This window comes from Ursus americanus, chromosome X (assembly GCF_024610735.1).
Source record: "Ursus americanus isolate L20-20 chromosome X, mUrsAme1.1.p, whole genome shotgun sequence".
NCBI classification, from domain to species: domain Eukaryota; kingdom Metazoa; phylum Chordata; class Mammalia; order Carnivora; family Ursidae; genus Ursus; species Ursus americanus.
The window spans coordinates 116,627,863-116,653,641 of NC_142164.1; the positions used below are offsets into that span (position 1 = coordinate 116,627,863).

The following is a 25,779-nucleotide window of genomic DNA, read 5'->3' on the forward strand; positions in this document are numbered from 1 at the left end:
GAGCCAGAGTACAAACGAGGGCACGTTGATTGGCCCATTCCCTTGTGGAGAGGGTGCACCTCACTCCTCTCCATAATGCACAGGCATTGTGAACATTTCAGGCCTGTCAGCACGTTTAAGCTAGAACCACCCGGGGTGCTCCAGTTCCAGATCATTCAGGGTGAGTGGAAGAAACACATTCTAGTCATTTCAGCATTTCATTAAGCTGGGATCAACACACCCAAGAGGAGTGAGGCTGATGAAGTTGTCTGTGGGCAGTTTTTGAAGAGAACTCCTTCTCACTGCTCTCTCGCTTCAGAGGGTGACGTATTAAATGTGCTTGTGCAATATTATCGAGTTATTAATATGTTTGTGAAGTTTCCGACACTCTAGAGCAGCACTCCTGCTAGTAAGTCAGGGAGGAAGGAGACCACACTTTACTTGACAAGAAACACAGCAAACCTGTGCATATGGAAAAGGTCTGGAATAAAATATTTAAAAAGGTCAGTAGTAATTAGGTTTAAATGGTGGAGCTGTGGCTTCATTTTGGTTTGTGTTTCCTCCAGATTTTCTTTAATAAATAAGACATATTTTTTTTTAAAGATTTTATTTATTTATTTGACAGAGACAGAGACAGCCAGCGAGAGAGGGAACACAAGCAGGGGGAGTGGGAGAGGAAGAAGCAGGCTCATAGAGGAGGAGCCTGATGTGGGGCTTGATCCCAGAACGCTGGGATCACGCCCTGAGCCGAAGGCAGACGCTTAACCGCTGTGCCACCCAGGCGCCCCCAATAAATAAGACATTTTAAAGGAAAAGCTTTGAAAAATTTACTGTTTTGTGGAAACTATTTTGAAACTTTTATCACACTTCCCAAATATTTTAACTTTAAATACTGGTGCAGTTGATTATCCTGAATTTAAAGATAGGTGCTTACTTCCTCTAGGTAATAAATATGCTATTCTCATCCCCTCGAAAAGACAGAAGAAAAGTATCACTCACGGTGGACGAGCAATTAGGCACTTCTAGTCTCAAATATTTATTTATTTATTTTTATTTATTTATTTATTTATTTATTTAAAAGATTTTATTTATTTATGTGACAGACAGCCAACGAGAGAGGGAACACAGCAGGGGAGTGGGAGAGGAAGAAGCAGGCTCCCAGCGGAGGAGCCCGATGTGGGACTCGATCCCGGAACGCCGGGATCACGCTCTGAGCCGAAGGCAGACGCTTAACGACTGCGCTACCCAGGCGCCCCTTTATTGATTTATTTTTTAAAAAAGATTTTATGCATTTGACAGAGAGAGAGCCAGAGAGCATAAGCAGGGGGAGCAGCAGAGGGAGAGGGAGAAGCAGACTCCCTGCTGAGCAGGGAGCTCAATGCGGGGCTTGATCCCAGGTCCCTGAGATCATGACCTGAGCCGAAGGCAGACGCTTCACCGACTGAGCCACCCAGGTGCCCTCAAATGTTTTTAAAAATAATACATCCACTGCAAATGGATCAGGAACCGTTTAACATATGTATGTTAAAAAAAAATCCAGTTTATAAACAGCACTTTATCAAAAGAGAATTCCGATTTTCTGTTCCTCTATTGGTAGACTTGGCTTCCTCCAGTGAGCCCTACTCTAGGTGTGGGCCAGGTGCAGTCTGAGGGGGCAGCTCCTGGCGTCTCATTAGCAGTGTAGACACTCAGGCCCCACCCAGACCTGCAGATTCAGAAGCTGCATCTTCGGGGTACCCTGAGGGGATTGGTATGTCCCTGAAACGGGAAACTGCTCTGATGAGCCGTGAACATAGTAGAACATCCATGAGTGAAATCTGGGTTTACATTGAGGAAGTGATTGTTCGTCATGTGTCCAGAATGCCTTTGGTTATTGTGTGTTAGCTACAGTAGTCCCGCCACCTCCCATCCTTTATTTTTAGGTGTCTGTTTTTCATGACACTGACCTTTATGATAGGGCAGGCCAGTTTTTTTATGTGAGGGGTTCTTAACCAGGTAAAAGGTGTGAGGGACAGAGACAGATGTTCCCCCTCCTCCTAGCCCCAGGGGAGGTATGGCAATGTCTGGAGACATTTTTGGTTGTCATATGTTGGTGGGGGTGGGGGGGTGTGGTAGTGGCATCTAGTGGGTAGAGGCCTTGGATACTGCTCCACATTGTACAGTGTGAGGGACAAGTCTCCTTCCTCTGCACATGTTTTCTGTAAGTCCCTCCATACAGTCTTGTTTGTACTATTTCTCTGCACTGTCTTCAGTCAGAAGGTCATTGCTGACTCCACCACTGTCCAAATGATCAGATTCCTTTGTTCACATACTAACCACTCGAAGCCTGCTGTTTTGCATTAATTTACCCCTCCTACCTTTATACCATAGAGACACGCCCCTCCTGTCCCATCATATCAGAGGTCCATGATGTCCTCATTGCACTATCATTACTGATGTGGCCTTGTTCACTTGCTAAGGACAGTACTTGCCAGCCTTCTGCACTGCGCAGTTGCAGTGTCTTCCCTTCCAGACTCTGTGCTTTGGATTTGAGTCACTGTGCCCAGTGTGACCATTAATTTCAATGTCTTTTTTGGCTCCAAGGTCAGTCTGGGTTAGCACCTATAAATTACAGTCTGGGTTCACAGTCCTTGAAGCTCATAGCCACCACTTAAAAAAAAAAAAAAGATTTAATTATTTATTTATTAAAGATTTTATTTATTTGAGAGAGAGCAAGACAGCAGAAGCTGAGCAGAGGGGAAGGGAGAAAGGAGGCAGACTTACAGCTGGGCAGGGAGCCTGACACAGGGCTCAATCCCAGGACTCCGGGATCATGACCTGAGCTGAAGGCAGATGCTTAACTGACTGAGCCACCCACGCAACCCCAAAAGATTTATTTACTTATTTTAGAGAGAGAGAGTGAGTGTGGGGGAGGGGAAGAGGGAGAAACTCTCAAGTGGACTTTGCGCCGAGCTCGGGGCCCGATTTGGGGCTTGATCCCAGGATTCCGAGATCATGACCTCAGCCAAAATCAAGAATCAGAGGCTCAACCGACTGAGCCACCCAAGCGCCCCTCATAGCCACCACTTTAGGAAACAGAATTCATAAAAGAAAAGAGGCATTTGAGATAGCAAAGGAGTTTTCTTTAATAAGTATGGATATTGTTGAGATTTGCTTTGGGTTGGAGTTAAATTCTTTTTTTTTTTTTTTTTTTTTTTTTTAGAAAAGAGAGCAGGAAGGCTGGGGAAGAGCAGAGGGAGAGGGAGAGAGAGAGAGAGAATCTTAAGCAGGTTCAGTGTGGAGCCCAAGCTGGTGCTCGATCTTACAACCCCAAGACCACAACGTGAGCCACAATCAAGAGTTGGATGCGTAACCAACTGAGCCACCCAGGGGCCTCTGGAGTTAAATTCCTCTGTGTGTTAAGTTATGGCACAGTAGAGGAACATGCGGATAAGTGTTTGTTGTCTGCCTGTGTGTAGCATTCGAGGCAATTCTCTGCATCATTTAATCCACACTATAAGATATTGTTCCCATTTTGCACATAAGAAAACTGAGGCCTGCAGAAATTAAGCAATTTCTTGTTCACACCTGTGAACAATTGAAGTGGGCTTTATAAATAGATCGCTCAACTCCAAAAGCCCTGTTTCCCTCTGTTATGCAAACTTCCTGGGGAAAAGGAAGGTGAATAGAATAGGATGTTTTAAAAGTCTTCTTTAATTCTCCTCAAATGCGTTTAACATCGGATAATAATTGGCATTCCAGGCAAACCAGCTTTCACATGACTCCTCCATTCTTGCCCTCCAGCCTTTCCACATGCTAGCTCCCCTGTGTTTGGAATGTGGTTTAACATTTTTTTTTTTTTTTTAACAGAACAGATTCTTTCTTGTAAAACACTGCTCAAGATCCCTCCTACATCTAATCTTCTTAGATAAGTTCCACCTGACCCCAAACCTGGTCCAGTCTCTCCCACAATGGCCAAAGCTTAATTGGGTCTTAGGGTTAGGCACTCATCCTATACACAAACACATGCCCACGTCTGTGAGTTGTGTGTGTAGGTGTGTGCGCCCCATGGGTACTTTTAGAGGCTTCCTTTGTGCAGAACACTCAGTTAAGTTTTGGGAGAATGTGGATTAGAAAAGGCTCAGTCTCTACCCTCAGGGAATTCCTAATATCTGGAAGGCAAAAGGGAAAGCACGCAAATAGATGACAAATACTAAAACAGAGGTAAAAAGCAGAGTGCAAAAGGAAGCGGGGGTGAAGGTTGGCTTCTTGGAAGAAGTGAGGTCTGAGGCTTTCTGTGAAGGCTGAGAAGGATTTGCCAATTTGGAGAGGTCTAAAGGCAACATGGAAGGCCAATGTAGAAATAACACGGTGGCAGGCAGAGGTGCAAACTGCAAGAGCTGAAGGAGCAATAATGGTCAGATGGCCTTGGAGACCAAGGGTTGTGTGTGTATGTTGGGGGAGGATTGCACAAGAAAAATGGTGGTGACATGGTTGGGCCACGTGGAAGAAGGCTAGGAATTGCATGCAGTATGCAGTTTTATTCTGCAGGCAATGGAAGTCTGTTGCTGATTTTTGAGGACTGGGAACCCCATTTTTGAAGATCTCCTTGGCAGTGATGTGATGGATACAGTGGGTGGGGAGGAGCTGGGTGTATTTTCATGGTGCCTGTTATGTCCTTTATTTACACTTTTCTTCCATTTATGATGACGCTCCTGAGGGCTGGGATTCCAATTCCCATGTCCTTTGCTGGCAGCACCTGTCTTCTACCACCTGGAGTTCACGTCCCACTGCCCTGCAGAGAACGATTGCTCTGTACCTCTTTACATCTGACAGTTGTCCGAGGCTGGCACTGCAAAGCTTCATGACTCGTGCAGCCAATTTAAAAGTGTTCCACGAAGGAAATGAACCATGCAAAGTGTTACAGAGCAGGTTTGCCAGGTAACTTTTTTGGCTTGTGTGCTGAGAACTACATCGTGATTTTGACCTCTACTAGCCCCCAAATAATTGTCTTCAGTAGTCCTAGCAAAGGACTAACGGTGCTGATCTCTGGGGTAGGATGCCTTCATACATGCCACACGTTGCTCCATTTAGGTACACCTGGAATGGCTGTTGAAACTCCAGTTATTGTACCTGTGAAAAGGCTTTGTCTCAGTCTGACCTTCCAGCAACTACAAGAGAGAGCCAAAAAAAAAAAAAAAAAAAAAAAAATCCTCCCCCTCTACAGACCTGGTTAATTACATCTCTGCACCACCAAAATCGATGATATTTTAAGAAGTAAAACCGCACTCAGAAGCAGAGCAAGTGTACCGTTAGCATTTGTAGAAGTTGCCACAGCAACATGAATTGGAGTGCTTCCCCCCACTTCCTAGCCTCCCCTGAAATCTGCTTTAACAAATTGTCCTAGAAAAATACTGAGCTGGGAAATGGTATCTTTTGCTCACTAAGAATGTCATTATCTTTGATCAGTGTGAGTGGAGCCCCAAAATGAGATGCAAAGAGCATCACTTTTAGGAAATAATATTGCAGAATGAATAAAAATGATCAAAGTGGAGTTCTCAACCAGCCAAACAGGATTCCGAAGCCAAAAATACCCTCCCCCATTCCTTGCTTATGGGGGAAGAAATGTAACCAAGGCCTGGCTGGCCCTGGGAATGTATTTCCTAGAGACCATGGTACCCAAGTCAAGAGTCGTTGAGTGCCATGCCTGTTTCTTACTGACTTTGATGCTGATGTGGAAAAACAAGGTAGGAAGACCGATCATTTGTTGCTATGTCCTTTACCAGAGTCTTTGCAGAGCTTCTGCATCTCATCAAACAAGACTGTTTCCAGAAAAGGCAAACCAGGTCAGACAACATGGCTGGCTGAACAAAAGGCCACATACCCAAGGAGCAGTCAGTGAGTCACCCTCTTACACTGGGGCACGCTGATGAATGGAAAGTGTCAGAAGTCTGGTGCTGGAAGCCACTTGAGAGAATCGCAGCTCCATCTCTCTATTCCAAGAGAGAGGCACTCAATACTGGCACAGTGTTTAGTGAGTTGAATTGAATTTGGATCTCATCTGACTTCATTGGTCCCCTGCAGACAGAGATGCAGTCTATGCAGGAAGGAATTTTTGGGTTCCTGGAATCTGAGAACTGGAGAGAACCTTAAAATTTATCTTGACTGAGACCTTCGTTCTCTTGATGAGTAACAAACTCAAGAGAAGTTGAGCATTTGACTAGATCATCCAACGTATTGTCCACGATGGAAACCTGACCGCTAGCTAGGTTTTGCATTACACCATGTGAAGGAGGTGTTCAGGCCTTCTGCAAACAACGTTTTTGGGTTTGTTGCCTCCAATCTCAGGAAATTTGTGTTCTGAGATTCTTCATATGGTGACCCACACTCACTCATTTTTGTGTCTGCATTGGAGACAAGTAGCACAAAGTGTCATAAACTGTCCTTTATAACCTTTTTCTTGCCTCCCAAGTGATAGTGAAAGTACCAGTAGTTACTACTGACCTATTACAAACTCACCCCTTTTACAAGGAGTCATAGTGAATCTCCTGGTGTTGCCCGTGGCCGTGAAATTCATTCCAGGCTGCCATTCACATCATTCCAAGACGTTTTCCATCATTCTGGTTTAGGTGTATGGATGCCTTTACAGGTGAGAATATGACTCTTGGAGAATGACAAAGAGATTGTTCACCTTCCTTTCACGCCCTTGGCCTGGTGGACCTGAGCTCATTTGCATGCCTGATTTAGCTTTTACTGCCATCTGCTGGAACCCCCTTAAATGCACCTCCGACACACCCCTGCCCTTATTTAGAGTTGACCTTCAATGAGCTGCAGTCCTCCTCCTACCTGGAGGTCAGAAGGTAAGGAGAGATGTGGTTGCATGCATCCAGTTGGGCCCCAGCATCCTCACCAAGCTTCCACTTCTCCTCTAGTCCTCAGGGCATCCCTCTTGCAAGCATACATCTCAGTGTCTTTTAAAAATGCTCCTCATGTCTTAGACCCTTTCTGACTCATGAGTTCACTTTAGAGTGGTGATTTTTGTCCTTTGGGCTTTTGATTTTAGACATTAATATTGGAGATGTACAAAGCAATACCAGGGTTTGCCACCACATGGCCAAAGAGAAGACAGTTGGGAAGGGACACCATACTCGTGGTGAAGAGTGTTGCCTTGTGATTTTCCATTGGTATGATGGGAAGAAGGAATTAGTTCTGATGTACAAATAGAGGCATGATGGTGGCCATATTTGGCAGCCACTTTTTGTGAGCAGAACCATAATTTGATAAGTTTAACACTCATGATGGCTTTTATAGAAAAGGGGCACATGTAAAATTAACTTTCGATTTTTTATTTTGGATAAATTAAGAATGTTTGGATCTTTTAAATTACAAAACAGTTAACTGTTCAATGAAGGACATTAAAAAAATAAAGACAAAAGGAGGAAAATGAAAACAAAAATCTTATCACCTTGAGATAATGACTGATAACATTATGCTTGTAATTTTTGAACGTGATATATACATATATTTTATATAATTATAAATTCTACTTAGTTCGTTCATCACTGTTTCCTCAGCATTTTCCTGTGTAATCATATATTCTTCAAAAATATGGTAATTAATGGTGATGTACGATTCCACTTTAAGGATGTACCATGTTTTAATTAATTACTGTTCTGTTACTTGCCATTTAGGTGATTTCTAATTTTCGTAAATGCATCTTAAGAACTTTAAAAGAACGCTTAATTTGTTAAGTGACTATTTAAGCAAAACTTGGGGATTGTCCTTTTAACTTATGACACAATTCCAATTTCACAAATCACTGCTAGAGACTGACAGTTTGACACATATGATCAACATGGGCGTCTGGGATTGGTGTAGTTCTAATTCCAGCAAATATCAGGCTGGAGGGATGGCTTGAGTAGGCTTACAGTGTCCCTGAATACTGGCTTATTTGTGCACAGCACAGGCAAAGAAGCAAAGTGGGCTATGGTTCTGTGTGCTTGAATCCTTCCAAACAACCCATGTGGATGCAGGCTCTTTCTGATCTTGAAAGACCCTGATCGTCTAAGTCTGTGAATCTCACTGAGTGGGGGGAGGGTTGGGTCAGATGACTTTGCCTCCTCCCTTACCCCCCTACCCACAGAGACATTCAACTATGGGGATTTTTGGATGTCACAACTGGGGTGGGGGGGGTGTTGCCACTGGCCTCTAGTGGGTAGACACCGGGGATGTTGCTGAAGGCTACAGTGTGCAGACAGCAGCCCCCACAGCAAAGAATATCTGCCCCAAATGTCAGTAGTACAGATCGACTTGTTTGTTGAATGCAAATGTTTCCAGGGAATGCTTTCTCCATTCACAGGTCTAAATCTTGGTTTTCTTTTCTTTACATCATTTCCTTTCTTACAGCATCAGGAAAGTAATGCTTGTTGTGTCGATGTTGTAATTATCATATTATAAGTAGTCCTCAACTTTCATAGATTTGATATTCCTAAACATCATGTATTTTTGCTAATTATACTTTGACATTCTGGAACTGTCTTTTAGATACTGCATTTTGTTTACATCAGCCGAGGAAGGGATGTCTCTAGTTAAAACAGAGAGGTACCCGTTGCTGCTGTTGGTTCCTTTTCAGCACATCGGCTCTCTTGGCATAGAAGTGTGTTTCGGTGTGTTTGCTTTCCTGTTTTATTGCATTCTTCTGTTTTTCTCTGTAAATGGAAATGGAAAAGAAAAAAAGGAAGTTGTAGTACTATGGCAAGAGGCATAGGGTTCGTGAACATGATACATAAACATCAACATTGCAACGAAAATGAGAGTAATTAGGCATGTCAGAAGGAGCTAATGTTTAACCCCAATCAGATGCTCATCAGCCCTAGGCTGGTGGAATATATGGTCAGTTATGAAAGAAAATCAATTTAGTGAACACATACAACATACTGAAAATATGTTGCTGAAGATTGCGTTATAAGGATAAAGTTTAACAGTACATTATAAGTTCACCTCTGAAGAATAGAGGCTGTCTTGTATGTACATTATAAGTTCACCTCTGAAGAATAGAGGCTGTCTTGTATATGCTGTGTAGGACTGTTGTTCACTTGTTCACTTTTGGCATATTGACCTTTGGTATGCATTTCCAGGACTGTGCCGTGTATGAAAATGGAAGTCTTTACCTCCGTCCTTGGCTAGAGGCCATCTACAGTATGTGAAGCAAGCAAGAAAGATGAAGAAATACGGTATTTCTGCTTTGATTCCCAAAGGTAATTGCTTTTTTTAAAACTTTTTTAAAGGTGTCTGCCTTTATTTCAAATATTAATGGCCATTAAGTGGAACTATCTTTTTCATCTTCCCAGTGGAAATGAATTGCATGAGGTTCATTTCATAACACACGAAGTACTTCCATCTTCCAGTTACTTGAAGTCTAGACGTTATTTAAACACATGTTTAACCTTGAGGATAAAATTATGAAGAGATCCCAAATTCAAGGGTGTAGCTTCCTGGCCATGGGTACAAATACACATTTGATTATTTTTTTTCCTCTACTCCATTTTCCTCAGTTTTCATGTTTTTTTTTTTTTTTTGAATTAAAAAAAATGTTTCTTTAAAGAGTTTCATTAAAGAGTTGCCTTAAATCCTTTTGGGAATAAGGGTGAGAGTGGGGTAGGGAAGGAGCAGCTGGCTTTGGACTCTTGTAGTCAAGGCTGTGGATTATGGAATCAGATCAAACTGAGTATTCATTTGGATTTTGTAATTTACCAGCAGTCCATGTGGCCTGGGGCAGACCGTTTAATTTTTTTGTGCATTAATTTTCTCGACTGAAACATGGAAATCGTGGTAGGCTGTAAGTTGTAGGGTCGCTAGAGGGATCCGTGAGACAGTTCACTGGGTGTGCTTTGCGTGCTGTGTGGCTTAATAAATGGGGACTGTCGTGATTATTGCCCTTCCCCATCCGCCTCCCTGCCTCCCCAGGTAAACTTGTTCTGAGTTGCTGCCTTTCTGCCCAGGACATGCATTCCTTTCCTCTTGTACCTGAAAAAATGGGCGTGTGTGAGTGCTTGCTGACTTCTCACAGGTGCCTGGAGATATTCTACGCACTTTGCCTGAGAAAGTTCCTAGAGGCATTCAAAAGAACTTCTCAGGATATTGTCCCTGCTGGCTCTGCCCAGGAGAACACAGTACGGATGCAAAGGGCAGGGCACCGACTGACTCTTCACTCATTTGTGCCATCTTTGCAGGAAGTGTGGGAATTGCCTCCCATCGCTGCTTCTCTCTCGTTACGAAGACATCTATCAGTGGTTGATTTGTGGCAGTTTTGATGGTAACAGATTTCACCAAGTATACAGATTTGCTCCTTGGAGATTACAATACTAGTAAATTAGTCATAAGGATTTATATTACATGATAAAAGAGCTCTTTGCTTTCCTCAGTCCTTCACGTTATTCCTTGTGAAACAAAACAGCTTGCCTCCTTAACCTCCCAAGCTCCCAGACACGACTCTACAGGGTGATAATCATGAGCTGCTCATGAGGGGTGTTGGACATGGTGTTTCCTAGGCCTTGTTTTCCCTACATGTGTCTTTCTCGTGTGTCTTTAGTTTCAGTGGAACAGTAGAGATAATACTAAAATGCCTGGACAGTCCAGTTTAGAGCTAGGCAGATTGTCTTTCCGTATTTTGTGCATTCGACTGTGCTCTACAGGCTTTCCCCCGTTCCTCCCCAAAAAGTCAAGCCCATGTTAGAGACGTGTTTTGGTATTGGGCAGAGCAAGCTGCAGCACCCCTGAGATCCAAGACTAGTGTTTTTACTGGAAAAGATGCAGCACCTTTAGGACCAATAGACATAGACAAAGTCATTACAGCTTGTGTTTCTGAGTAGGAATTGCTCAGGATTAAAGGATTCCCACCCCCAGGACTTCAGGGGAACAGGAATTCATTTACATCTTGCCCTCATCTATTCGCACTATCTTTAGATTAGACTTTGGACAATTTTTTGCCCTTTAAAAGAATCTATACGTTAAAAAAAGGTAGGAAATCTTTGCTTAATTTTCTCAGTTGATGTATGAGGGCGGCAGAAAACTGAGCTGGAGGGTGACAAGTTCTATTTTAAGTGAAACAGGACAGTCCTCCGCAGTGATAACCCATTCACTCACCTCCACGCCTGCTGCGATGTGCTGTACGCCCTCAGCATCACCTCCGCTGGGAGGCTGGACTCGTCGCTTTGCATCTTTGCACGTTGTGAGGGTTTTGTCTTGGCAGTTGATCCCAGCTATATTTTGTGGGGCCGTGTTGAGAAGAAACCAGAAAGTCAAACAAGCTCTGTGGGCAGAGTCCATGGCAGTTAATCAGCCAGCTGTGTGGCTCAAAACCCAGATCTATGGTCTGGATCAATTTCGAGGGGGTGGAAGGTGTTTTACTCCATTCAGGCTGCTGTAATAGAATATTCTAGACTGTGTGGCTTATAAGCAACAGACACTTATTTCCCACCGTTCTGGAGACTGGAAGTCCAAGATCAAGGTGCCAGGAGATTCTGTGTTTGGAGAGGTCCTACTTCCTGCTTCACAGACAGTTGTCTCCTTGCGGCGTCCTCCCAAAGGCCCAACCTCCTAATACCCTCACATTGTGGATTAAGCTTCAGCATGGGAATTTGAGGGCATATGCACATTTAGTCTATACTGGGGGAGAGAGGGTGGTAGTGCAGAGGGGAGGTTGCCACTTTACCTCTCTGTGTTGCAGTTTTCCCATCTGTACGATGTGAGATACTTGGAACCTCTTCCAGCTATAACATTTTGGTATTCTGGAAGGCTAGAAGGGATCCCAGGAATTCTTTAGGGGAATGTGTGGTCAGGGTCTTCCTCTAGCTCAGTGATTCTCAGGGTGCGTTCTCTTGGGAACACCATGTAAGTAGCAGCTGGGGGACTTGTCAGAAATGCAAGTTCTCGGTCCCCAGACCTACTCACTCGCACTTCTCAGCAGTCTGTGTTCTGACAAGCCCTCCAGATGGTTCCCTTGCATGCTCAGATTTGAGAATAACTTCTGTAGAGAAGCACTTGTCTAACCTGGCTGTATCTGGAGAGCCTCCAAGAATACTGATACCTCGAGATATTCTCATTCAGTTGGTCTGATGTGTGGTTTGGACATTGGGAAGTTAAAAAATTTCCCCAGGCAATAGTATATGCAACCAGACCTGAGAAATACTATTGTGGAGAGCTGACCAGGTAAATCAGAATCTTTTTTTTTTTTTTAAGATTTTATTTGTTTATTTCAGAGAGAGAGAGACACAAGCCAGGGGGAGGGGTAGTGGGAGAGGGAGAGAGAGAATCTCAAGCCGACTCTGCACTGAGCATGGAGCTCCATCCCACGACCTTGAGATCATGACATGAGCTCAAACCAAGTGTTGGACACTTAACTGACTGAGCCACCCAGGTGCCCTGATAAATCAGAATCTTAATGCAAGTGTAGGGGACCAAGGCCCAAGACTGACTTAAAAAAAAAAAGATTTATTTATTTATTTGAGAGAGTCGTGGGGAGGGGCAGAGGGAGAGAGAGTGTTAAGGAGACTCAGTGTGGAGCTCAGAGCCTGATGTGGGGTTTGCTCTCATGATGCTGAGATCACATCGTGAGCCAAAACCAAGAGTCAGAGGCTCAATGGACGGAGCCACCCAGGCACCCCGACTTTGAATTTTAAGACGTTCCTATCTCAGTGCAGGTCCTTCAAGAAACGGGTACCAAAATAGGCTTGGACATGCAGGATGTTGTTGGAGGACACGTCTGTGTTCATTCCCTGGGGTTACGGTAATGAATGACTGCAAACTCGTGGCTTAGACAGCGTAAATTCTTCTCTCTCAGTTCTGAAGAGCAGAGGCCTGGGACCAGGTCTCAGCAGGTTGTGCCTGCTTCACAGGCTCGAAGGGAAACACGCTTCCTTGCTTCTTCCAGCTGCAGGCCGATCCAGCTGTGGCAGCGTCACCACAGTCCCTGCCTCTGTCTTCTCATGCCTCCTCTGTGTCTCTCCGTGCTCGGCCCTTCTTATAAGGAGACCGGTCATCCCAAATCTACGGGGATCTCATCTCAAAATCCTTAATAACATCTCAAGATCCTTAATAATAACCTCAAGATCCTGCAAAGACCCCTTTTTTCCAGATAAAGTCACATTCACAGATTCTGGGTGGACATGTCTCTTGGGAGCTGTAGTGCTAGTGACGGAGGAGGGGATAGGGTGCTGCAGAAGGTAGGGAGAGCCTTCAGATGGAGATGCAGGTGTGACTCTTATGATAAGAGAAGAAAAGAAGGATTGTGTAAGAAGAGCTTGTGCCTACTGTCGATCTAAGAAAAATAATATTTTTTAGATTATTTATTTATTAGAGTGAGAGAGAGCAGAGTGTGTGAGAATGACCAGTGGGGGGGGGTGCAGAGGGAGAGGGAGAAGCAGACTCTCCGCTGAGTAGGGAGCCCGACACGGGGTTCGATCCCAGGACCCTGAGATCGTGACCTGAGCCGAAGGCAGATGTTCAACAGATTGAGCCACCCAGACGCCCTGATCTAAGAATATTTTAACCAGGCTGTTGAGAGTCCCTCAAAATTGCTGGGTTGAAATGAGTCCCCAGTGTGTTGGGATTAGGAGGTGGGGCCTCTGGGAGGTGATTATGTCATGAAGGTGGAGCCATCAGGAATGATATTAGTGTCCTTACCAAAGAGGTCCCAGATGGCTCTGTCATCACTTCCACCATGTAAGGATACAGGGAGGACCGGGAAGTGGCCCCCCTCAATCGTCTGCTGATGCTTTCAGCTTAGACTCTTCAGTCTCTGCAACTGTGAACATAAATGTCAGTTGATTATAAGCCACTCAGCCTGTAGCACTTTGTTGTGTGCTATTTTGCTGAATCCAGGTGCGGTATCTGGATGATACCACTCGCCTGTGCTCCTAGCAGCAGCTTCTCTTGAAGGGAGATGAGTGCCATGAGCTCCATGCCTGCCAGGGTCCCCAAGACCACTCCTGTGTCCACTGGGTATCTGAGTGGTAGAACTATTGCCTAAGATCTGTGTTGCAAAGCTTAGAGCTGAGAGATTAATTTCGAGAAGCGTCAAGGAACACATTCTTGTCTTGAAGCTCTGAAATGCACCTGAGCCTTTTTAACACTCAGAAAGTTGTTAGTAGAGACACCCACTTAATTTTGTTTGTGTCTGCCAGAATTATCTGACCACAGATCCCTTTATCCAGGGGTAATACCCTTTGACACCTGCAGAACACATGAATTTTGGGAAGCACGGCTGTGGATCAAAGGATAAACTGGATTGCTTGCAACTTGGCCTAATGGATCTGTCAGGACAGCCCCAGGAGGAAGGTGGCCACCTGGGTAGCATTTTTGGAGAACTACAGAAAATCCACTTTTGAAAAGGCCTCAGAAGTGCTTCCTCTGCCTGCCAGTTGATGTTCCTCCATTAGGGTTTCATTCCCTAGGCTTGGGGCTTTAATCTCTGCTAAAATGTGAATACTCCCCAGGGGAGGGAATTCCGTTCTAATTTCACAACCTTATTCTGAGCAGCTTGCTCAGTGCAAAAGCCTCTCCTGGGCACTTAAAAAAATCTCACTGCTTTAATAGAGAAGATGGATGTGTGTGCAACCCGTTCCTGGAAATAGTTAGCTAACTGGCATTCAGAGCTTCGTATGAATGCAGTTTTCAAATTCTTCCCTGAGGTAAGGTTTCCACTGGGGAATAAGAAAGCCTGAGGACATGGATTCTTGAGGGCTATGAGAGATGGGTCCCTGGAACTAGAGGAGGACATGAGAAAGAGGATGAAAGATAAATTCTGCTTGCTTCTCAGGTGTACCCGAGGGCTGATGTGCCCAAGACACACGCATGTACGGGCAAAGCTATTATCGTCACATACTGGCCCATCAGAGATGTGTTTTGAGTCTAGATTAAACAAAAGCCTCTCTCCCAACCCCCTACAAAATACATTAAGTGTGAGTTAACACGGTCATTGTGGAATTTTGGAGGGGGCACTGGGCATGAAGTGCCTTATAATGAAGTAGTTTTTTTTTTTTTAAACTTTCTTTTTTTTTTTTTAAAGATTTTATTTATTTATTTGACAAAGAGAGACAGCCAGCGAGAGAAGGAACACAAGCAGGGGGAAGGGGAGAGGAAGAAGCAGGCTCCCAGCAGAAGAGCCTGACGTGGGGCTCGATCCCAGAATGCCGGGATCACGCCCTGAGCCGAAGGCAGACGCTTAACGCCTGCGCCACCCAGGCCCCCCTTTTTTTTAACTTTCTTAATCAGATTCTTCTTGAGGGATTCATGAAGCATTCAGAAATAACCTGAATTTTTGCTCAAACATAAATCATATTTTAGCAAGTGTTATCAGAAAGGGGACCTAGATACAGCACACAAGTACGCATCCACACGTGCATGCATGCACACACACGCAGCACCATGTGTGGCCGTGAATATCTGTCACGCCGTACGAGGAACCACGGTCACAACTGGGCATCGCGCTGAGGCACCGTCCCTGAAGCTCCTTGTTTTACAGACAGCTGCTTAGCTGGGCGGTGCTGACCAGGTATACCTGGGTAGGACTCCACAACACTGCAACTCTCCAGATTTCGAGGCATCGGGGCGGGGGTGACTCTAGTAGTGGGAGCCCCCCGATAACAGTGCCCTGTCGGAAAGCACGGCTTCCGTCCCGTCGCCCTGCCCTGCTGCTGAGACTCCTGCTAAGCTACTAAAAGTGGAGAGGCATTTGGGTTTCTCTCTCTTCTTAGCAAGTTTCTGAGGGTTTTCACTCATGGCTGGATTCTGAATTGCCTGAAACACATAGACTTCGATTATTTATTTATTTTTTTAAAAGATTTTATTTATTTATTTGACAGAGATAGACAGCCAGCGAGAGGGAACACAAGCAGGGGGAGTGGGAGAGGAAGAAGCGGGCTCATAGCGGAAGAGCCTGATGTGGGGCTTGATCCCGGAACGCCGGGATCACGCCCTGAGCCGAAGGCAGACGCTCAACCGCTGTGCCACCCAGGCGCCCCTAGACTTCGATTATTAGCTCTAGTTTTAGGTTTTATTTTAGCTCGGTGTCTCTTCAGAACCACACTGGCTTATAATCCAAGTGCTGCACGTTGGTCTGAATTTGTCAGCCACGCAGAGCCATCCTTTCTGGTTCCTGTGGAAGTCAGCATTCCTAGCTTGTTTCAGGATAGCTTACCCTGACAGAAATAGAACCCGTGACTCAGCAGCTTGTGCGAAATACACCCTTTCTGCCACATCGAAGGAACATTTCAGGTTTGTTGATAACAGATATAAATTGAAATTGAATTTTATTGACAAGCGCTGGGCATCTTGCAGAACTTGCCAAAAGTAGAGATTTTTGTTGTTGTTGTTCGTATGAAAGTTAACCAAGAATTTACCAGAAAAAGACTATTTATTTGCTATAAGTTTCAGAGAGAATAGGATTTTTGCGTAGAAGCAAAAAAGGCAGGAAACTGGATTCATTTAGGATCTCAGAATTAAACATTTCTGGGGTACAGTACAAATATCTGTAGAAGCAAATGTGCTCATAGAGACCCTGAAGGAGGCTTTCAATTAGTGAAAACAAAACCCACACTCAAACCAGGCGCTGAGGACTTTTCCTTCCGTACTCCAGTATGATGCTGATGCAGCATCTATGGCCATGTTTATATGCAGCAAGAGGCAAGCTGGCTAGATTTTACTAGCTGATAGCCAGCATGAATAAATCCTATCAAAGCCAACCTTTCTTTCTAGTTTATGTCATTTGAGCAGTACCTAGAACAAAAATAGAAAAGTCTGCAAGAGAGACCGAGTCATGAGTTTATTCCTTGTATTAAAAGAATACAACATCCTTGTTAGATTAATACAGAAACGGACAGAAGACTAAAATAAAAATCTACCCAGAATCCCTACCAGCTAGAGGTAAACATCATCCCCCTTGGGTAGCTATCATTTTGCACACCTCCAGAAAGAAGGACTGAAGATGGACAGGTAGTTACACCAAAATGTGTTTGCAGTTTCGTGTGTACTATTCATGCAATTTTGTGAAAGTATTAAAATTAATTTCCCTTGATTAACAAGAAGAAATGAAACTGATTTGGAACCAGGGAAAGCACTAAACTTCAAATAGATGTATTTTTTTTCTTTCCCTGAGAGAGATATTAGATCCTAAAAGATTGATCTGAGGTTAAGGAAGTAGATTATGAATAATATTAAGCAGTTGGAGACATTCTGTGTCTTTGAATTACAGTTTTCAGTTCTAGATAATTTTGATTGACTCCTTGCTATGAAATTTGAAGACATTGGTGATTTCACATTTCTTCCTATTTCCCCATCTGATTGTCCTCATTATTATATTATTTTCTTGCTGTGATAGTTTATATAACAGTTACATTATGCTCTGTGACCATGCTTCTCACAATTGCTTGGTATTAGTTCTACTTAAATGGATCCTCTGCTCACTGTCCGTTGTTTGGCCAGAGATCCTCCATTCTTCAGGCTTTAATTTTGTCTCTTATTTGTCTGCATTTCATCTTTAAGCAGTTTTATCAAAAGGGCTCAAGGGTTCTGTGTTGTCTGAGCTCTTTTATGCTGGAGAATATCTCTATTGCCTCTTTGCTTGAGTGGTATCGTGGCTAGATTTTGTGTGGGTCTCACATTCTTTCCTTCAAAACATCCTTGTCATTGCTCCATTATTGTCTGGCTTTCGTTGTTGCTACAGAGAAATACGTAACTTGTTTTTTTCTTTCTATTTGGTAGGTTATTTATCTTTTCTTCCTGTGTGCCTGAAGTATGTTTTTTTTATCCTTGAGGTCTCTATGATGTCAAGGCTTGTGGAACTTTTTAAAGAAAAATCCAGTGTTATTTCTGCTGATCTCATAGAGAAAGGGACAATCAGTATATATGAGTTGAGAACTATTTGTTTTTATTGTGAAACCTACAAAATAATTACAACAGCTGAACCAAGTACTGTTGTAGATGTTTTAGGAATACGATCTCAGTTCTTCCACTAAGCTCTGAAGCAGGAGCTATTATCCCCATTTTAGAGATGAGAAACTGAGTTTCAGAGCTAACAGGTAACTTGCCAACATTTGCATAGCTACAAAGTCAGGCTTAGGTAAAAAGAGATAATTTTTCCTTTCGCTTTATTCATGTCCTGTTTTGATATTATACTGTAATTATGTAAGATGTCACCATTGGGGCTAAAATGTACGCAGGACTCTATCAACTATTTTGTAACTTTTTTTTTTTTAAGATTTTATTTATTTATTTGACAGAGAGAGAGACAGCCAGTGAGAGAGGGAACACAAGCAGGGGGAGTGGGAGAGGAGGAAGCGGGCTTCCAGCAGAGGAGCCTGATGGGGGACTTGATCTCAGAACATTAGGATCTCACCCTGAGCCGAAGGCAGACACTTAACGACTGCGCCATCCAGGCGCCCCTATTTTGTAACTTTTTGTGATGATATAATTATGTCAAAATGACAAGTTAAAATAAAAAAACAGAACAAAACTTGAGCCAACTCATAGCTGATGCTGGTCTAGTAGGATATTCAGAGTCAGGATAGAAACAGGAGAGGGTAATGACCAATGTTACCTGGGGTTGCACTCATCCAAAGGCTCAACTGGGGCTGAGAAATCCATTTCCAAGATGACTCGCTTACAACTTGGTGTTGGGAAATTGGTTCCTTTTTAGATAGGATCTCCATGTGGATGCTTGAGTGTGTTGTCATGACATGTGGCTGGCTACCTCCAGAAAACGCAGTTAATGAGATCCAAGTGAAATCTGAGCTGGCTTTGGAGCACTTCTGCAGTATTGAGTTGATCAGTCAAGTCAGTTGCGATTTAATGTAGAAAGGGGAGGCACTCGGGTGTGACTACCCGGAAGACTACTGGGGGCAATCTTAGAGGCTGGCTACCACAGGCCTGGAAACCTTTCATGGAAAAAAATCAACAAGACTATGGCTCTGTGGACTTGGCAAATGGAGAGGAATATACCATAGATAACTGAAGATTTTGGAGCCTGGTGGTCAAAAGGATAGAGGTGTGGTAGTTACAGGCTGGAAGGCAGCTGATATTGAGAGAGTGGGTTTTGGTTTTGAACATGTTGACTTTGAGATGATCTTGCCTTTTTTTCCCCCCTCATACTGGGTGGTGAGCCTAATGCAGGGCTTGAACTCACGACCCTGAGATCAAGACCCAAGCTGAGATCAAGGGTCAGATGCTTAACCGACTGAACCACTCTTGCACCCAGACCCATCTTTCTAGACTGACGTACAACTGACCTCACCCCTGGTTTCAGCCCCACACCTCCCTTCTGATACCTGGCACCTCTCATCTCTGGACCTTTCTGGGATTATGATGTAGGAACTGGCTTGATCATTCCTGGCCCCTGCCCTTCCACAGCTCTGGCTTCACCTTAGTCAGCCCTGTTAAGTGCTCATGTCTGCATTCCAGCTTCAAAACCTTTGTTGGCATCTGTTTTCTCTGTTGTCTCTTCTCTTCTTTAAATCCTTGTGACTGGTTGTTTATTTCTTTCTTTAATGTTTTTAATTTAAATTCTGGTATCGTTAACGTATAGTATTATATTAGTTTCAGGGGTGCAATATAGTGATTCAGCATTTCCATACATCACCCGATGCTCCTCATAACAAGTGCCCTCCTTCATTCCCATCACCTATTTCCCCCACCCCCCCATCACCTCCCCTCTGGTCACCATCAGTGTGTTCTCTAGAGTCAAGAGTCTGGTGCTTGGTTTGTCTTACTTTTTCCCCTTTGTTCATTTGTTTTGTTTCTTAAATTCCATATATGCATGAAATCATACCTTATTTTCAAATTTCTTTATTCTTGTTTTTAAAAATGTTTTATTTTTTCCCCTTTATTCTCATTTTAATAAGCTTTGGGAAAGGGCAGATAAAAATGCATGGATTGAATTTTAAATATTTAACTAGAAGTTAAGTCATATTTTATTGGACTGAATCCATTTGATGCAGAAATTTTACTTAATGAAAAAAATTTGAAACACATACTTTGGGTGTGAAGATTTAATAAGTGATTTTTCACCATGTCTGTATTATCTTCTAGAGACATATTCAACATTTATTGGTCTTTTCACTCCATTTGTGAAGCTAATAGTGCAAACACTACAACTTTTATGAGAAATTGTAATAATAAACAGCAGGTATGCATCATGAGGTTTTTTCCCCTACACAGATTTCTCTTGGGATATGAGATGAGGTATTAAATCAAACCAAAGAGGTATTATGCGTCTGGTGAAATCAAACTAACAATAGTAGAGCAGAACTCATATAATTATATTTTCTCTTGGGCATATTAGGATTTTTCTGAATACTTTAAATGATTATTATCATTATTTTGTTCTGCATGCATAGCAGTTTTTGAAATTCTTTGATGAAGAGTAAAAACTATTCGCAGGACAACCAGATAAACATGTCAATGAAAAAAAATCACTACTCATTCTAGGCTTGTACTTATTATGAAAAGACCTAGCGTCTTGACAATGTATAGTTATCTTTTCAAAGACTTCATTAACCCTAAATTGGACAGCTCTTTCTAGCCTTTCAAAATGTGGTATCTGGCATACAGGTGGCCACTTGTTCTCTGAAAAGCATCCCCTGTGAGATGATTGCTTCTGGGTTTAGTTTGATTCATTCAGCCCAAAGATACCTGAGACATCTCTTCAGGGCACACAGCCCAGATGGCTGCCTTGGAAAAGCTGGTATGCAAACATTTCAGAGCTAAGATGGCATATGATTTGCTCCCCAGCAAGCAGAGATCATCAGTGAGTCCCGAAAAGGACCACTCAGCTTTGCCTCCCCAATCCTGGAGACACTCACTGATGTTCATGTGAGTGCGTTGTGGTCCTGGGCCCACTGCAGTGATGGGATGTGTCATTTCTGACTATTTTTTTTAAAAGACAAACATAATGGTATTTTGCTATTACTTCATTATTGGGAATTTGGAAAAGACATTATTTTATAGCCTTCATCCACAATACTGTGTTTACCTCTATTTTTAATTTTAAAAAATGGTGATTACATATAACATAAAATTAGCCATTTTAACCATTTTGAAGTGTGCAGTTCTGTGGCATTAAATACATTCACATTGTGTGCAACTGTCATCACCATCATCTCCAGAACGTCTTTATCCTCCCAAGTGGAAACTCCCCATTCCCATCCCCTATCCCTGGCACCCATAATTCTAACCTTCTGTCTCTGTGAATTTGGCTACTCTAGGTATTGCAGTAAGTGGAATCATACAGGACTCGTCCTTCTGTGACTGGCTTCTCAAGCTTCAGCCATGTCGTAGCAGGTGTCAGGATTTCCTTCCTTTTTCAGGCTGCACCGTATTCCGCTGTGTGGATGGACCATATTTGTCCGTTCATCTGTTGATGGACATTTGGATGGCTTCCACCGTTGCACTTTATGTATGTCTACTTGAGACTCTGATTTCAGTTCCTTTCGGGATGTGCCCCCAAGTGAAATTGCTAGATCAGTGGTATTTCTAGGTTTAATTTTTTGAGGCGCCCCCATACTGTTTTTCACAGTGACTGCATCATTTTACATTCTTACCAGTCTTGTTAGCTTGCTAAGATAGCTTTTATTCATTGTCTATGTGCTAGTGGCACTGATAAGGTCTATCTCCGCGGATTTTTTTTATTTAAAAAATTGAGATACAATTTACATACTGTAAGAGTTGCTTCTTTAAAAGGTATAATTCAGTGGGTCTTAGTACAGTGAAAAGGTATTGCAACAATTACCACAATCTAATTCCAGAATATTTACATTATAAGTCGCTTTCATTCTCCTTTTCTCTCAGCTCCTGGCAGTCACTAATGGACTGTCTTTCTCTATGGATTTGCCTATTGTGGACATTTATTACAATGGAAACATATAATTACGTGGTCTTTTGTGACTGGTTTCCTTTTTTTTTTTTTTTTTTAAAGATTTTATTTATTTATTTGACAGAGACAGCCAGCGAGAGAGGGAACACAAGCAGGGGGAGTGGGAGAGGAAGAAACAGGCTCCTAGCGGAGGAGCCTGATGTGGGGCTCGATCCCACAATGCTGGGATCACGCCCTGAGCCGAAGGCAGACGCTTAATGACTGAGCCGCCCAGGCGCCCCTAGAGTGACTTTATCTCTTATTACAGTCAAGGAAATTGAGACAATTATTAGAACTTATTACCAGCAGCTATATGCCAACAAATTAGGCAATCTGGAAGAAATGGGTGCATTCCTGGAAATTTTAAAACTACCAAGACTGAAACAAGAAGAAATAGACAATCTTTTTTTTTTTTTTTTTAAAGATTTTACTTATTTATTTATTTGTTTGATAGAGAGAGAGAGACAGCCAGTGAGAGAGGGAACACAGGCAGGCGAGTGGGAGAGGAAGAAGCAGGCTCCCAGCAGAGCAGGGAGCCTGATGCGGGGCTCAATCCCAGGATGCTGGGATCATGCCCTGAGCCGAAGGCAGACGCTTAACGACTGTGACACCCACGTGCCCTATTGTGACTGGTTTCCTTCACTTAGTGTTCTGTTTTCAGGGTTCATCCATGTTATAGTGAGTACCACTACTTTATTCTTTTTTATAGCTGAATTATATTCTGTTGCATGAATAGACCTCATTTTGTTTATCTACTTATCAGCTAGCTAATGGACATTTGGGTTGTTTCCATGTTTTGGCTATTACAAATAATGCTTCTGTGAATATCCATACACGAAGTTTTGTGCGGACATTTCTTTTCCATTCCCTTGAGTCTGTACCTTGGTCTATAACAGAATATGTATGGTATTCTGCCTAACCTTTTGTGGAACTGTGAAACTGTTCCCGTCAACTCTGTATGAGGGTTCCAGTTTCTCCACATCTTCATCAACACTAGTTCTCATGTGTTGTTTAATTATAGGCATTTCAGTAGATATGAAGTGCTAGCTCATTGTGGTTCTGGTTGGTAGTTCCCTCGTGACTAATGATGTTGAGCGTCCTTCCATGTGTTTGTTGACCATGTGTGTATCTTCACTGGAGAAATATTCATTCAGATCCTTCGGACATATTTAATTGGGTTGTCTTATTGCTGAGTGGTGCCTGAATTATTTAATCCTCACTAAGGAGGGTGCTGCTATTGTCCCCTTTGTGTAGAGGGGAAGAGCTGAGAGACTTACAGAGGGTGACCGGTGGCAGAGCTGGGATTCCAGGCCAGGTTTGTGAGATGCCAGTGCCCTGACTTCTAACTACCAGTCAAGTGCTTCTAACTTGGGCTCCTGCCCTGTGAGACTTTCACATGACTGTTGTGTGTCCATGCAGTCCCAGCGTCAGGGATTTTCCAGGTGAATGGTACTTAGGGATCAGAATCAGGATACACTTACATACAGTTCATTAGATGAGTAGCTGACCTTCTGTTCTTAAATCATCAGAATGACCAAGAGTGTCTTTTCTCCATTGGCTGTGCTGATGCTAAGAAAATAATTAATATACAGCTTCCTTGAGAGTTCCTTGTTAGTAGCAGACGTCCTGTTGATATGTGTGAGAGCATTCAGCTGCTCAGAAGGATAAAGCATAGGCCCTCTCCCCTGGGTCTGACCATATTTGTTTAGGGGTCCATTCATCTGTAACCTTGACTTTCTGATCTTTGTGTATTTGGAAAGTATTGATCTCTTTTAGATGTTACAGAACTCTTTTAGTCAAATCACTGGGAGTGCTTTGTAGACTCTTCATCATTGTAGGAAAAACCCCAGACATACAACGTTAGCTAACACGGTGTTTCGTGAGCTTGAGCGAACACCCGAGTTACCCAGAGAACTTGTTAAAACAGATTGTTGAGCACTACCCCCAGAAATTGTAGTTCAGTAGGTCTGGGGTGGGCCTGAGAATTTGTCTCCTGCAAGTCTTAGGTGGTGTTGTTGGTCCAGCTGATGGGCCCTATTTTGAATAGCACCGGGCTGGTGGATGAATTCCTGAAGCTCATGGCATTACATCCAATTCCTGCCTGGCTTCAAGTTTGTACAAAAGTTGATCCCACCCCTTTTATACAGATTCTGTCCTCATTACTCACAATTTCCTATTAACTATGGGGAGCTGTTTTACTCTCCTGAACAGAAATGGGCCTATGCATGTAATTCTTCCTTGCCCTTATGTTCCCCTCACCCAGGGCCCCCATATGCATGCTAGGCAGAATTCCAAGATGGCCCCCAATATTCTGCTACCCTGCTGTGCAGCCACCTTGTGATAGCCTCTGTTGGAGTGTGAGCAGAACCATGGGTATGATGGGGTATCACTTCTACAATTTGGCTACTAATCTGTTGACATTGAGTTAAAATGGAGACTGTCGTGGTGGGCCTGACCTTATCAGGTGATAGCTTAAATGGAATTGAACCTTTGCTGAAGTCAGAATGATTGAAAGTGTGAGGTGGGGCTTGTGGAGGGCCATGTAGCAAGAAATTGCGGGCAGTTTCTAGGATCTTTGAGTGGCCACCAGCTGACAGCCAGCATGAGAATGGAACCTCAGTCCTGCCACCACAAGGAACTGAATCCTGCCAACAGCCTGAGCCTCAGATGAGACCACAGCCCAGCTCACACCTTGGATGTGGCCTGGTAAAACCCTGAGCCCAGAACTCAGGTCAGCTGTGTCTGTACTCTTGATCCATGGAAACTGTAAGATAACGAGCTTATATTGTTTTGAGTCACTTTTTTTGTAGTAACTTGTTACACTGCAGTAGAAAAGGAATACAGTATGGACATACTTTACCTCACCCGCCAAGCCCTGAATGTCTGTTGCTTCAGCATATGGAGCAGAGTAATCCCCCAGTCTCTTCCTCTTAGTCAGGTTGGGCACACATTTGGATAACCAAAAACACCCATTGGCCAGCATCCTAAATAAAACGTCATCATGCTCTGTGTACCTTAGCACCACAAACAACTCTGGAAAGCTTTGAAGTTGCAGTTTTTCTTTCTTTTGGACCCGATCAAATTTTTTATGGAGCACTTCTTGCTAGCAGAACAAATAAATCTAAGTTGCTGAGAATTTATTTTCCACCATGTATGTTCTGTATTTGAAAGGTAATTGTTCCTTACTTTGGTGCATTTCAGTGTTACCTTTTCCAGATCGACTCTTCACTCCTTAGGAATGAGGACCAGCTGTACATCTTGTTTGTATAAAGTACCAGCCTCAGCAAACAATTGAGCTCATAGAACATGGTAAAATAGCATGTGTAGCATATGTACTTGGTTGTACCACCTTGATTCCTTACCTGGGGCAGTGCCAGTCTTGCTTTTGTGTATCTAGGTGAATATAATCAGTAAGAGTACCTCATCCCACCTGGTTTGAAAGAGAAGGGGCCAAAGAGATCAGCCGGTTCATTTCTCTTGTGCCACAGATAAGTAGCAGAAAGTCAGAAAGTGCATTTCTTTTTTTAATAAATAAATGGTTTATTGAAATTTACTTTTAAAAATTAAATGCATCTAGAGAACCTAGGAATGCCACAACTGAGAAGAATAGTGATTTAAAAAATCTTTTTGAAATTCAATAATTTTTGGCTCCAGGAAATATCTGCAGTGTGATAACCAGCGGCCAAGAGACTTCAATGAAAGACAAACAGCTCCCGAGGTGATTTCTTCCTTATTATGTCAGACTCTTTGGTTGGCTGGGCGCTTATCCATGCACAGGGAAGGCTTATGCCACTTGGAACAGTGGGGTAAATAACACAAAGAGAAATCTTTCAGTTTAAAACAGAGCTCACTGGGGGCTGAATTCCTACCTATTTGGAGTTTAATAGAATGAAGTGCAGTCACTTAAAGCGTTTAAA

The 25,779-nt window shown here is 43.2% G+C and overlaps 1 long non-coding RNA gene across 1 annotated transcript in view; it reads left to right on the forward strand.

The window, feature by feature from the left end:
- The window catches only part of LOC123802749 (uncharacterized), a 476,053-nt gene that overhangs the window by 62,124 nt on the left and 388,150 nt on the right, over nt 1–25,779 (forward strand). The window contains exon 2 of the long non-coding RNA XR_006782632.2: nt 9,096–9,215. This is a non-coding gene — a long non-coding RNA (uncharacterized LOC123802749). The remainder of the gene's footprint in view (nt 1–9,095; nt 9,216–25,779) is intronic.